We start from the raw sequence: 13,894 nt of genomic DNA, 5'->3' as shown, positions 1-13,894 counted from the left end.
CAGCAGGAGGGCTGATCCGGTGCAGATCAGCGAAAGTGGCATAAAAACGTCGGGCAGCTGGTTAGCAGGGATGCACAGATGTTTGTTTCCTCCTCCTGAGAACTGCCTCTCAGCCTCCTCAAAACAGTGTTCCTGCATTTCCTTTGTCAGCCCGGGGGTGGGTCCCTGGGCTGGAGGCCAGCTTTGGGCCCCTCCACGTGTCACAGTCCCGCTGCCCCTGCTCGGTAATCCCGGGTAAATCCCGAGCCTTCCCCCGGTCAGGAAACACACCCGAGACCTGATTACACAAGATGCAGGAGGAGCTCTGAGCGGAGATGAAATGTGGGGATCGGCCACGCTGTCATTCGTCATCCTGTCTCAGCAAGTTCGTTTGCAGAGAGTAACTTGACAGTCCTTTCAGAATTTGGAACAGCCCCACATCATGTGCCCTAGAGGGAGGTATTAATGGATGAGGCGGCAGCCCTGTGGTTCACTTAATTAAAATCACTTGTTCCTGCAATACTTATGGGTTAAGCACTCATCCTGCAATTCCTGCGCCCAGGGCAGGGCTGGAGGGGGTCCTGGGCTCTCTCTGCGGGAGCTGTTTCACACTTGGGCTCCCCACATACTCGGGACACGTGGTGCTTCAAGTCTCCGTGTTCACGCCTGCACGTGAGTGCGCTGTGCGCTGGGAGAGGCTTCACAGGTGCGTGCCGGCACGGGGATGCTGACAGGGGGCTGGGCGGCGGGCGGGCTGAGTTCACGTGGTTCTCAGCTCTTAAGCCCTGAGGCTGGAAGACGATAATGTTCCTTCTCTGCCATCGAGCAGAGCTCAAAGCCAGGCCCACGGACCTGCTCGTTCAGCTCCCCAGTCCTTCCCTGTCCAGATTGGCAGAGAGAATTCCGTTCATGGAGGCCGGACGAGGAAGTCCGTTTGTGGCCCCAGGTCAAGCTGCCTTGTCCAAAGCAGCCTCGGGAGAGACACCGTGTGTCCTCGGCCCCCATGCGATCCTCGCATCTCTGCTTCTGGCTTCTGGACCAGGAGCGGGGGAGGCACGGGATTCATTAGCGGCCACAGATCCCAACACACATTTTAAAAGTTAAACGCGACTCCCAGGTTCTTCTTAGAAGAGTTCTTTATGTGATCAGTCCGAGTGCAGTCTAGTGAGTGTCCGTGGTTTTCACAGTGTGGGTGGTGGGGTCTGGGAGGAGAGGTGTCTTATAGAGACGGTCCTCGCTGGCGAGTTGGAGCCCCGGGGCGGCGGAGCCCAGCTCTGGGGAAGGAGGGCCTTTCTGGCGGGGCTGGGAGGAGCCACTGCTCCCTGGCCGGCTCTGCTGCCCGTCCCGGGTGGGATGTGGGGTCCTTGGGGACGTCACTCAGGGGAGGGCAGCCTCCGAGCGGCAGGACAGAGGAACAGAGGCTGCACCACAGCTGAGCTTGACCCTCCCGTTTGTTCTCCGAGAGGCCCTTGCAGACAGAGGTCTAAACACCCGCCTGCAGGCGGAGAGAGGGAGGCGTTCAGTGAAGAAAGAAACCCCTTGGAAATGTTGTCTGTGAAACTCAGCCTTTGTTGCAGAAATGCGTCCAGGCCTGAGCTAAACGTGGCTGCCCCTGGCCCCTGGGGGAGCTTGGCCCCAGCCCAGCGTCTGTCCTTCACTGAACACAGTGGGCGGTGCCCAGATCGCGGAATAAGAGGCCACAGGAGAGATGCAGGACATCCGACTGGTCCAGCCACCTCCTTGCATGTGGGGCAGGTGAGGCTCAGGGGGCAGAGGGACCCCTCCAGGCCCGCGGGTGATGGGTACAGAGCCGAGGCCCGAGGTCCCAGCCCCAACTCCTCCCTCAGCGCTCTCCCTGCCGCCGGCATCACTCATCGCAGGCCAGGCCTGCGCTGAGCACTTTCTACCTCAGCGAGTTTCATCCTGACACAGGAGCCCGAGATGATCCCCATTCTACAGACGAGGAAGCCAGGCTCTGAGCGGCCGCGTGACTTGCTGAGATCCACAGCTGCTCGTGGCAGGGGTGGGACTGCGACCCAGGACTGTGTGACTCCACAGGGCCCCGCCTTCTCTGCACCCTCCTCAGAGGGAGTATTCCACCCCGTGACAATCAGGTTTTCCTCACATTAAAGAAAGGAAAATGTAAATTGTCAGGAGAGTGATTCTCTAATGAGATGCTCAAGGGAATTTCTACAACTTTGAGCATTAACAGAAATGCTAATAGCTAATATTAACATCTGCCCCTCTGTTGTAAGCACTTTGCTGGGATTCACTGTTTAAACTTTAAACAAACTTATGTGAGATGATTTTATGTGACATCATTACCTCTGTTTTACAGATGTGGAAATTTCATCAGGGAGAAAAGAAATCACTTGCTCCAAAACCCCGCGTCCAGAATTCTGTTTCCCTGGAAATATGTCCAGGATGGGGATTTTCACACCTATGGGAAGTTGCATTGTTGGGCATCATTGTCCTAATTCTTCACCCTCCCTTCCCTGGATCCTTGGCCTTTGTCACGTGACTTTGTAGGTTTCCCCTCTAGATGTGGAGTCTCTTGTCTCGTTGAGGTTGGATTTGGTTATGTGATTCGCTCTGCCTGATGGGATGTGGGCAGAGGGTTGAATGTGCTTGCCCAGCTGGTCCTGACCTCCTGTGCTCCACCTTCTCTATGAGAAGAATATGCCTCTGGTGTCACTGGTCCTGGGAAGATGAGAGACTCGTGGACAGACCCGGACTCGACCCTTAGCTTGAAACCAAGTAAAGCCAGGCCCGGCCTGGATGTGATGAACCCCAGCAGACGTGTAGACATGAGAATGAGAAATAAATGCTTATTGTTGTTTGCAACTGAGTTTGGGGGCGGTTTGTTATGCAGCTTAATTGGGACGATAGCTAACGGATACAAACCCCTGTGAGTGAACACACTGCAGCCCTCGGAGCATCCACACCACTTGCCCTCAGCACCAGGGAAGGAGCCCATCTTCTCCCCCCCACGCCACACGTCCCACTGCCCCCGAGCATCTTCACGTTAGACGGCATGCCCTGACTGCTGTCTTGTGTTGGCACGCATTCCAGGGGACAGGCACCGGCACCTTCTTTTCTGTGTTCATGGAGCTTTACCATCATGTGCCCCGTTTGTTTGTTTCATTTTTCTCTGATCAGATATTCAAGGGCTCATCAAATCCCACTAATGCTGAGAAAGCCTTTCAGACATCATGATGTCCGTTCGTTTTCTACTTTACCAACCATTTTCCACTAAGCCTTTGTCAGTCCTAGAGGCAGCCAGCGACCAGCCAACAGCAGGGGTGGTCCGCCCCTCCGCTCATACATCGCTCTCTTTTCTCATTCACCCTGAGGTCTTTGCTGGAGGGAATCCAGCTGTGACCCCTCCTGATGACTCTACTCGCCGTGGAGTTTATTATTAAGGAATCAGCAGCAGCAGCATCACTGCTCATCTTTGGGGGCAGAAGGCGGGGGGCAAAGCTCCTGCCTGTTAGGATCAGGAAAGACACGGCAGAAATTGCCCACGACCAAGTGCTTCCCCCAGTGGTGCTACGGGGTTGGCTTCTCAGTGTCATGAAACCAATGCATTTCTTAAAAATTTTTTTCCTTAAAGCTAAGCTGAGTTGTATTTCTACTCTTTGCAAAGATTCCTGACTCATACTCACCTGAACTTTCAGGAGTCATGGATTAAAGAAAATGGTGTCATGTCCAGTCAAAATGGCTCCTCCACCCAGGATCCACGACAAGGGGCCTAAGGACTATAAAGCCATGGGGAAACTTTTTTTTTTTTTTTCCAGAAGTAGAAATTGTGGCAAAGATGGTGCATTTTTCTCCTTAGATGCAGAGCCAGGGCCAGAGCAGCTTAGGAAAGAGGAAAAGACAACTTGTGAAAAGTCATTCACGGACAATTCCATAAAAGGGCCAATTCAGTATTAAGCTCTCAGGCTGAAAGTTCATGCTTTCATATTAAATCAAAATGAGCTTCAAAATATATATGAGCTGGTTGCATAGAACAAAGAGCCTTGCTGACATGTCAGTTTTAAACATTCTTCTGTCTGCTGCGCGTAAGTGGGAGAGAGAAGTGTCCCCGGTGAGGCCGACTCCCCACTAGCGGCTCTGAGGAGGCCCCTGTCCCCTCCATCCTCTCTCAGTGGAGACACAAGAGCCAGAGGCTTGTTTCTGCCTCAGTGGAGCTTCTGTTCTTGGGTGGAGCTCAGAGCCCCGTTGGTCTGCCCCCAAACAGACACTCTCTTATACTGAACTAGAAAATAAGAAGAACACCCCGAGATGCTCCATTTTAAAATTATTTAGAGTTTCCCATGGCCCAGTGATTTGTGGACTGAAAGGTCAGGTCCAGCAGGCACTTGCACCCTGTGCTGGGCTTGCACCTGAGAAGCAGCCCCGGATGATGTCCTGGGGAAGAACCCGGTGCCCAGGTGTGGCTCCTGGGTGGCCACAAGCATTTTCACACCCACCTTCCCCTCTGCTAACAGAGCCCTGAGAGTACCTGGGATTTATGTCCAGTGTGGGCTTCGGTTTTTCTTCTTCCCCATTTGGAACTTAAATTATCTCAAGAATGACTCAAGATTCCTAACTAAGGATGTTCACGGCCATGTTAGTTATACTAACCCCAAACAAAAAAGATAATGGAAATGCAAAAACCAACCTTACAGTCCAGCAATAGAGGAATCATTGTATATCTATGTGATGGAATATTTCATAGCTATTAACACTGATGTCTCTAAAGATGATTTTATGGTGCAGAGAAATGTATACAATATACTGTGAGGTAAGTCAAGGGAGGATCTGAAGACTGCATATTCACACTAAATTCTAAATTTATAAACCGAGTAGACTGTATGTGCAGAAAATACTGGAGTTGAGTTTTATTTTTTCTCTACTTTATAGGAGTATTTTATAAACTTTCTATTACCTTTTATATCAGAAAATAAAAGGACATCATCAAAAATAAAGGGATAATAAAGGCATAGAGCAGGCTTGAGTCACACGTCACTGTCTTTTCAGCTGGAACATTTTGAAATCGTGCTGTGATGATTAGTCAAATCCATTTCACCTGCCTTCACTAATCCAGGTCATTTTAAGACTGACATGTCCTCCAAGCAGCATGTATCCTAAATAATAAGATGTTTGCTTGAGTTGTTTTCCAGGAACTTGGAGTCAGCTCTGCATATTTTAAGCTGAGCTTGTTAAGACTGGATAGGACCACTGATCCACCAACTGGGCATGCGCCAATGTCCGTGCTCCGTGACCATTTTTTTAAAAAATAAATTCATTAATTTATTTTTGGCTGTGTTGGGTCTTCGTTGTGGTGCATGGGCTTTTCTCTAGCTGTGGCGAACGAGGGCTACTCTTTGTTGCAGTGCGAGGGCTTCTCATTGCGGTGGCTTCTCTTGCTGCGGAGCACGGTCAGTAGTTGTGGCGCACGGGCTCAGTAGTTGTGGTGCACAGTCTTAGTTGCTCCGCGGCATGTGGGATCTTCCCAGACCAGGGCTCGAACTTGTGTCCCCTGCATTGGCGGGCAGATTCTTAACCACTGCGTACCCGGGAAGTCCCTCCATGAGCTTTTGATGTCAGAGGGCTGAAAACTCCACCCTCGGGTGGTGCAGAGGCCAGTAGCTTAGTTACACCTGCACAGAATGATAATTGCTGCACCTTTTTCCAGTCACCTTTCCCCACGCTCCCCATGCTCAGACCGCCCTCCTGCTTTATTCATTACCCCATACCCTAGCCTTTGGGGAGGCAGATCTGAGATTTGTTCTCCCGTCTCTGTGCTTGCCTGCCTTGTGACTGAACTCTCTTCGCTGCAGACCTCAGTGTCTTAGCATTTTGGCTTGCTGTGCATCACGCAAAACGAACCTGTTTCGATAATCATTTTTTTTAGCCCCACAAACTGTCCCTTCCCCCTGGCAAGCCCCCGGGGCAGGGACCCTGTCTCCTTTATGTCTTGATGGCCGCTGGGAACATAATCAGGGCTCAGTAAATAACTGATAATCACAAAGACCCCAAAAGGAGCCCATTCTCTTCCCCTGGGTGGTCTGCTAACCTTTCAAGGCATTCTCTTAAGTGCATTTCATTTCTTTTTAATTTTTCTCCACTTAAGTGGATGGAAATGAAAGTCAGGAGAGAGCGGCTGGCTTGCTGAGAGTCAGAAAAGGGAAGAATAAATGAATGAGAGCAATCACTGCGGGGCCCTGCGTGGAGCCTGAACCCCAGGCAACTGCAGGGCTGAATGTCCCTTCTCAGGTGGGGGAGGGGCCTTTCATACCCTTCCCCACACAAGGGAAGCCACCATCTAATTTCCTTTTTGAAAACGAGAGTTTTTTGCCCAGCAGTTTTCCGAGGCTCTATGATCTAAGAATCAATAAAGAAGTGGGTGATGTAGGAAACACCATTCAAAATCAACAGGAGAAAGAGCGACCTATGAAATTAGAGAGCAGGGCTCTGCCCTGAGTCACTTACTAATAGGTATTTACTGAGCACCCGTCCCTGCTGGGCACTGCTCTGGGTGCCGGGACAGGGCAGGGAACCAAACAAAGTCCCCACTCTCACGGAGGTCACTTTCTAGTCTGGAAGACAAGCAATAGCCATTGGACCAACCATTGTCTGACATGTAGGGAGGTGAGAGTTGCTAGACAGGAAATAGAACTGATGGACAAAGTCGCATAAGTGGGCAGGGATGCCCTCTCGGAGGAGGTGAGCAAGCCCTGGGAAGAGCTCCCCAAGCAGAGGGAACAGCAGGTGCAAAGGGCCTGAGGCAGGAGGGGGTCCTGAGTGAGGCAGAGAGAGACTCATGCCCCTGTCTCAGGTGGACAGGCTTAGTGGAGAGCTGTGGTTCTCGGGGTGTCATTCCAAGGTTAGCAGCATCAGCCTCCCGGGACCCTGTTAGAATTGCCAATCCTCACGCGTCACCCCAGACCCACTGAATCAGAACCTCTGAGCTGGGACTGGCATCTGAGTTTTAACAAGCCCTCCAGGGGGTCCAGAGTCTCACTAGAGTCTGAGAAGCCCCAGTAGTGCTGGACCCTTGGCTCCAGTCTTCCCCCAGGAGACCGGGGGAGTTAGTGCTGAACCGCAGGAGGGGCGGAGGGTCACCCATGAGCAGGATGGAAAACGGTCCCAGGAAAACAGTCAGGTGGACGCTATGCATTTGCTTGTCCTGAAATCTCCTTTGGGGGTTTCTCGGGTGGGAAGTGATGCTCTGGATGAGGGGGTGGCCTGGTCCTCTAGGAGGCAGGAGAATGGACAGAGGGAAAGAGGGTAGAAGGGCTTGATTAGAGCTTCTTAGTGACAGAAACTTGGAAAATCAACACACAGAGACCCCCTGCCCAGGGCTGAGGGGCAGAACGAACGAGGGGTTGGAGCCCAGTCACGTCCTGCGGGGCCCCTGTCATCACTCCCCTGGCACCCCTCCATCCTCGGTCCCTCAGCTTGGACCCGCCCGAGCCCTGCCATGTACCGGTTGTGGGCAACGCAGTGGGGAAGGGGCCCTGTCCCCTGGGCTTGTCCACAATGGAGTATGACTCAGGGTGATGGTCCAGAGCCCCCAGGACAGTGTCCCCAACCCTGAGGAGCCCGAGAAGGAGTCTCTGAGGAGGTGACATCTGAGCTGAGACCTGCTGGATGAGTAGCGATGAGCTGGGGACTTCAGGGGCTCTGGGACAGGAAATAAAGACCCAATCAAAGGAGCCATTGTCCTGGGTCAGAAGTTCCAAGGCAGGAGGTGCCGGCTTGGGTTTCTGGGCAGCTTGGGCCCAGGACCGACTTCCCAGCCTCGCCTTCAGTTTCCACCTCCTGGTCACAGACACAGCCTTAGCCTCAGGCACTGGGCGTCCTGTGGGACCCTCTCACCAGGAAGGGGGGCCTGCATGGGTGAACCAGTGGAAACCCACATATGCCATGACCCTGCAGTAGTGACAGCCACCACAGCTGTCCCCTCTGTGCTCCAGACACAGCTCTCAGCAGCTCTGGACATGCACTGTCTCACTACAAATTAGTCCAAGTGCCCAGTTATGGGAGATCAGGAAACCAAGGCACAGACTGTTTCTAGGTCCTTTGCATGTTCACAGGGGGCAGAGCCGGCTTTGTCCCGAGGGCTCTGAACCCAGCAGGAGTGCTCACCCCAAGATTCTCACACCAGGACCCTAGTCGCCTTGAGTGAACTTGCAGGAAATGAAGGCATTTCCCATCTTCGCCTGCGTCCAACGCTACCTCATCTCCTAATTAGCGCAAAGCCTTTATTAGAGGTGCCTAGTGGGTGCACTACTTTGCCGCATCGTCCCTACAGAGATCAGATCTGCGTGTGTCTCAGAGTCTACAGGATTCTCGATCTTCTAGCAGGAACTCGTCATGATTTGCCTCATTTCATGGAATCGCATTATATCTCTTTGCACACCTCATCACACCTAACAGTGTTTTGCATAGACTAGCTGTTTAACAAATGCTTGCAGAATGACCACGTGACCAATCCATTAGTTCCCTTTCAACTGAGCACTTACCTTTGTCCCTACAAATGCATAAAATAAAATGACTGCAAAAAAGCTTTGATTTCCATACAACCTTTATCCCAATTAAATGCTTCTCTAAGCTTCGGAGAGCAAGATAATTCGGTTCTTTTGATTTTAAGCTCAGATCTTTTCAGTTTTGATCAATGCAGGTCTGGAAACCTGTGAAATTTGTCATGGGGTGGCTGCAAAAACGTGATGCTGGTGGCCAATTTAAAAATTTCATAAGGAGATTTGTACACTTTAGAAATGATGGCAAGTTCTGGAATGGGACTCAACAGAGTCAGTTTTAGGGAATTTGTTTCAGGGAACTAACTGAAGAGCAGGCAGCCAAGCAGCCAACTTGGATGTTACACCCAAGAGACAAGCTCGCCCCGATGAACGGTGCCAAGCTCGGCGAGTGCAGAGTTCCCGTCCCAGAGGGGCCGCCTATTTTCTGGCAAGCCGCAGCTCTATCCGTTAGCTCCCCATGTGCTGTGGGACAAGGAAGAAAATTGTCTTCAGCCCTCAGAGAATATGGCAGTTGTCCTCTTGAGTTCCACACAGTCCTGTTTCTAAGTGAGCTTTTGGGATTCATCAGTGGTGAGATTCTAATCACACGCTGATTTGTTCTGAAACGAGGACTCTATGGGAAATAGAGCTGAGGCAGGCGAATATGGGGGATCACTTCTTCCCCGAGCCCGTTCTCCAAAAACGATGCCTTTGTGACAGTGTTTTGAAGGTGATATGTTGATGCGAGTGCAGGTAAGGCAGTGATGCAAGGGCTTTAGAGGGGGCAGCGTGAAATAAGCATCCCTGGCACCGTGCTAGAGATGGAGGTGGTGGCTTTCTGTGTGCTCAGTCATTCACCAGCCTCCAAAGATGCAGGCATTACCCTGACCTCCCCCAGCTCACTCAGCCTCCGTTAGAATCAACCTGTGCCTCTGGATCTGATATAAACCAGAGCGAAAGACTGGGAGAATTCATGCCCCTTTCAGAGGAGGAAGATTTAGGGCTGTGAGAAACCCCTCCCCTCTGTCTTCAGTAATGGGTGTGGTTAACATCACAGCCCCTGTGGTGACTTTCAGAGCCCAAGCTCAGGACTCCATACGTCAGTCACTGGAGATGCTTCCGAGCCAGGGATTCGCCTCTCCTGCTGGGGGGCGGTGGGGGGCTGAGTGCGGGGTACGGCACACCTACGCTGTCCCTGGGCAGGGACCGAGAGGACCAGAAGAACTGCTCCTGCAAATCGTTCTGCAAAATCAACGACCAAGATGTAGGTCTTTGAAATGGGACCAATGCCATTCCTGCATCACCGAGAAACTTTTTAGCTGTCGCACCTCTGCACCTGAGAGGTCAGCCAATGCTGATGAATGCTTGTGGCCGTCTCATTCCACACTAGGGGACAGCCGTGCTCTAAAGCCAGCCTCGCACTCATGTGGAAGGGGCAGCTGAGTGTTAGGTTTCAAAATCTCTCATTAAGGGGCTTAGGACTGTCCACCGATTGACGAATGAACAAACAAATGTGGAATATCCATTTGATATAATATTCAGCCATGAAAAGGAATGAAGTGTTACAACATAAATTAAAATGATGAATTTTATGGTGTATGAATTCTACCTCGATTAAAAGAAATTACATGAGAAAAAGTAATCTAATGGCCCACAGTCAAGGCAGATATATTAAGTTAAAACAGAGAAAAAAAGTCCCAGTTTCAGGCACTCATTGAAAAATGGTAATATTGTAGAATGCAGTCCCGGGTTCTTCCAGAGCAACAGTGGGCTGGAGCTGAGTGGCACGTGCTCCTTTAGAGGGGACCCGGGCCCCCCAGTTTGCCTCAGTCCCCTCCCCTCTCTGTATTCATTTGTTCATGTGTTCACCTGGTCCCTGAGGGCACTGAGTTTCGTGGGGTAACCATGTTGAAGGGCTCCAGCTGCACCACCGACACGGTACTCCGTGGGAGCAGTGCCCATGGAGCTGTCCAAAAGGTGGTTACCCCTACTTTTTACCCTTCCTTGTCCCACCCCTAGAGTCTCTTACAACAGTGCACACAGGAGGTCCGAGGACGGCCAGGAAGACCCAGCGATGGGGCCAGCCCAGATCTGTGTCCAGCTGGGATCCTATTTGTACGTTCTTGTCTTCCTTCCCTGCTTCATTGTCCTTTCCCCTCCCTCCTGCATCCTGGGATCGCCCTCCCCTATGCTTTAGCACATAACGTTTTTCCTCATCTCTGTCTGTTTCCTGGGGAAGTTGGGCTAAGACAATCATTACTAAGACAGTTATTATTGTTGGTTATTATTGTTGTTACAAGCAGACCTCAGAGATATTGTGGGTTTGGTTCCAGACCACCCTCAATAAAGTGAACGTTGCAATAAAGCGAGTCACATGAGTTTTTTGGTTTCCCAGTGCTTATAAAACTTGTGTTTACACTATATTGTAGTCTATTAAGTGTGCAATAGCGTTATGTCTAAACATAAGTACGTACCTTAATTAAAAACTACTTTATTGCTAAAAAATGCCAACCATCATCTGAGCTTTCAGCAAGTCGTAATCTTTTCCCTGGTGGAGGGTTTGAAATATTGTGAGAATTACCAAAATGTGACACAGAGACAGGAAGTAGCAATGCTCTTGGAAAAAATGGTGCCAATAGACTTGCTCTCCGCAGCGTTGCCACAAAACTTCAGTTAGTAAAAAAAAAATGCAATATCTGAGACGCACAGTAAAAAGAGGTATGCCTGTATTAACCAGGACCTTCTGTCTACATTGAAGCGGCATGATTGAAGAGACTCTAGCCCTGAAGTTTGGTGCATAGCCACGGTTTATTGGAAACAGCCCTGGACTGAGATTCAAAGGATGGGCAACAGGTTCCCGTTTCTCCACTTAGTGGCTGTCTGTTTTGAAGGACGAATAGAGGTGATCTCACCAAGTGGCTCTGACTCTGGGATGCAGCCGGGGCTCTGGGGTTTTCACACTCTGCACCTGCATCACGACTCCTCTGTGAACCCCACTCCCCCAGACCTCAAGATTCCTTCAGCTGTTCTTTGATATAACCCAAAGGATGGATGGTAATCTACCCATTTGTTTGATAGGAAAACTGAGCTCCAGGGACAGGAGAAAGCTTGAGCCAACCTCAAGCGGGGGCTGAGCTGCAGGTCCTGAGCACTAGGACGTCGGCAATCATCCACTGCCTCTGTGCCCACTTGACCACTGGGCCAGTCCTTGCCCCCATCTGTGGGGAGGACCCCTGACAGGCCGAGAAAGACCCCAGGCCCAGATTTCAGCAGGTCCCTGGAGCAGTCAGAGCCACACCAGGGCACCAAAGGTGGCTCACGTTAATCCCTCCGGAGCTGGGGCTCTGAGTCCCAGCACATTAGCTGGAGGAGAAATCAATACCCATCGCCTCCAGGACTTGAGTGACTAGTATGTTTTTGAAGAGGCCCTGGGCTCGGCTGACTTTTGGGCCTCTCCCCACTCCTCTCCACGGCACAATCATCTCTCCATAATCCAGTCAAGACTGGAGAAGATGGAGAGAGAAGCAGCGAGCATGTTTCTCTCTGATTGGGCTGCCTGGCCGTGACCCGCTTCAGAAAGGCAGCATCTCCCCCTTTCTGGAGCGTTGCCTTGAGAGAAATATCCACAGGTTAAGGCATTTGCTCAGATGCCCCCAACTCTTAAATCACTTTCAGTTTGGACAGGATTGGATGATGACATCGGGCTGTGATCACAGTTCGCTCAGCCATGTGCCCCCTGAGTGTCCCGCCTGCATTCCTTTTCTGTCCGGTTTTCGAAGCTGCCTTTAGATATTTATTTTCACCATGATTAGAAGGAAGCAGTCAATGTGGACGTGGCAGGGGCTGATCCCATTGGTCACTTGGTCAAATGTGTGGTGACGGTGAGCTGGGGGATGTGGCGGGGGGGGACTCAGAGAACATGACCCGCAGTCCTTTTCCTCGAGCTCTCGATCCAGCTGGGGAGAGAAGACAGATGAAATAACTCCTCTGTACCAAAAAAACGTTTGCTGAGGCCCACCCACCACGTGACTAGCACTGTCCTGGGAATGGACCAGGCGGCCACCGCCCTTTGCTACGGCAACAAAGAAAGTGACCAGCAGTGGCCCCTGGGGGGTCCTGTGTGTTTGGGGAGCAGGACGGGGAGACATCACCCAGTAAAGTCTTCCAGGGGGCGAGATGGCTGAGCTGGAGCCTCTCCGGTGAGTAAAGGTTTCAGTCTGGTAAAAAGAGCGAGAGAAAGGAATTCCAGGCAGGGGGCACAGCACATGCAAAGGCCCAGAGGCCAAGACGGTGCAGCAAGTTTAAGAAAGGGAATGAAGTTCACTGTGACTGAAGCAAAGGATTGGGGACGAGGATGGTGAGGGAAGAAGGTGGGGGCTGGGGCTGCGGTGCAGACGGAGGCCAGGTCACGCAGGGCCTGGTGAGCCAGTGAGGGAGCTGGGAGGGTCTGGGGGAGCGGCGGGGAGGTCTCAGTGAGGGCTAAGCAGGGATGTTACCAGGCCCCTCTGTCCGTGGTGTGGGGGATGGGTGGCCGTGGGGGACAGGGGTGAGATGGTCCTGTGGGTGACAGAGGACAGTCCCCTGAGCTGGAGGGTGACGGCAGATATAGAGGGAATGCAGCAGAGTTGACGGCAGAGTTTGAGATGCGAGGAAGAAACAGGAGAGAGGAGACACAGCCAGGATCCTGCCAGGACCTGGGGGCTGGAGTCACCGCTCCCTGAGGTGGGGACGTCCAAGAGGCCGCGTTTGGCGTGAGCTCATTGAATTGGGTTGGAGGCCCCTGTGCGGCCCCCGTGTGGACATGTAGGTCCTCAGCAGGGGAGCCATCTGGGCTGGGTGTGGGTAGGGTCCCCTGCGTGGATGGGGACCCTGAAGTCATAGGGGGCTGAGACACCCCCAACTAGAAGGGGAGCAGAGGAAGATGAGAAGACAGGCGAGACCTGCACTGTCCACTATGGCGGCTACAAGCCCCACGTATGCACGGGAGTGTGAGTGTGCATGTGCGTGTGTCCTCTGCCGGGAAGAAGCCTGCAGCATGTGTGCAGTGATGGCTGGAAGAAACGAGGCCTGAGCCATCCAGGGTGAGCCCCAGACACGAGGGAATAACCAGAGCTTGGGTTACAGAGCTGGTCCTGACGCAGGCCCAGAACCGAGCACTGTGCCTGAAACACCTCAGTTAAGCCTCCCCGCCATGATACCCACGTTACAGAGGAGGAGACTGAGGCCACAGAGGGCAGTGATGGCCACACAGTCACACAGTGTGGGTGTCGAGCCCGAGCCCCTCACCACTACTCTCCAGATGGTTCAACTGCAGGAGCACAGTCCCGGGGCCGACCGTGGCTCTGGGTGTCCCAGGGCTTGGGGTGCACAGGGCCAAGGAGGCCCAGGGCTGGCACGTGGAG

The sequence above is a fragment of the Grampus griseus genome (assembly GCF_964374135.1).
Source record: "Grampus griseus genome assembly, chromosome: 14".
In the NCBI taxonomy this organism is placed as follows: Eukaryota; Metazoa; Chordata; class Mammalia; order Artiodactyla; family Delphinidae; genus Grampus; species Grampus griseus.
This window is presented reverse-complemented; position numbering follows the sequence as displayed.